This window comes from Tupaia chinensis, unplaced genomic scaffold (assembly GCF_000334495.1).
Source record: "Tupaia chinensis unplaced genomic scaffold, TupChi_1.0 Scaffold144119_1, whole genome shotgun sequence".
NCBI lineage: Eukaryota > Metazoa > Chordata > Mammalia > Scandentia > Tupaiidae > Tupaia > Tupaia belangeri.
Window position 1 is genome coordinate 31,856 of NW_006203974.1, and position 1,483 is coordinate 33,338.

Consider the following 1,483-nt stretch of genomic DNA (forward strand, 5'->3'; position numbering starts at 1 on the left):
CTCTAACCCTAACCTTAACATTATCCCTAAACCCTAGCCCTAAACCTAAAACTCTCTCTAAACATTTAGTCTAACACTATCCCTTAACCCCAATCCTAACCCTACCACTATCCTTAACGCTAACATTAACCCTAACCCTAGGCCAAAATCCTAACCCTAACCCTATCCCAAGCACTATCCTTAAAACACAACATTAACCCTAACACTTTCCCTAAAGCCTATCCCTAACCCTAACCCTATTCTACCTTCATCTGGAGGATGTAAGCCTGTTCCCGGAGACAGCAGTTGGTGAGACGCACCCTCTCACTGCGGCCTCGAAGGGCTCGGTACCACTGTCAGTACCACCCTGTTGGTATGCCATTGGTACACCCTGTCAGTACGCCCTGTCGGTACCACCCTGTCGGTATGCCATTGGTACACCCTGTCAGTACGCCCTGTCGGTATGCCCTGTCGGTACGCCCTGTTGGTACACCCTGTCGGTACCACCCTGTCGGTTCCACCCTGTCGGTACCACCCTGTCGGTATGCCATTGGTACACCCTGTCAGTACGCCGCCCTGTCGGTACGCCCTGTTGGTTCCACCCTGTCGGTACGCCCTGTCGGTACCACCCTGTCGGTTCCACCCTGTCGGTACGCCCTGTCGGTACCACCCTGTCGGTTCCACCCTGTCGGTACGCCCTGTCGGTACCACCCTGTCGGTTCCACCCTGTTGGTACACCCTGTCGGTACACCCTATTGGTACACTCTGTCAGTACCATCCTGTCGGTACACCCTGTCGGTACGCCCTGTCACTTCCCAGAGCCACTCACCCTGGATGCCACCCCAGGCCCTGCAAGCTCGACTGGGCTGGACCCCGGAGCCTGCGGTACGGTTGGTGTATCCATCAGGTTTCGCCCAGGAAGGCTGAAGAGGGATGCCGAGGCATGAAGCTCCGACACCCGGAACTGCCCGCCTGCTCTGTCTCCTGGATCTGCCTGTCCTGCATGCTCACGTGAAGGATGTGCTGTTTAGCTTCTGCCTCCTTTCACTCAGCAGAGTGCCGTCAAGGCTCATCTCAGTCCTGACCGCGCTGTCGTTCATCTTCATGGCTGAATGCTACTCCGCCGTAAGCGCCCATCACCATTGTCTATCCTCGCAGCGGCGGAGGGGCCCCTGGCTGTTTCTGTTTTGGCTACGGGGAACAATGTACCATGATCACGTGTGCACATGCACCCAGCTGGGACCCGTTTCCAGTTCTTTCAGGGCTACAGCTAGGAGTGGATGAAGTGATACTATGTGAATAATTTTTTTAATGCTTGAAGGTGGCATGACACTTGCAGAGTCTGCGGTGAGAAAGGAGTGGGGACACGAGGACGCTCATGTGCAGGTCACGGTCTTCATGTATGTCCTGCTCCTTCCTCACTGCGATGGCTTATGACTGTCAAGTAGCAAGAAGGTAAGAGAGGGGACTGAGCGCAGGGTGTCCTCCAGGGTAACCGGAAGGT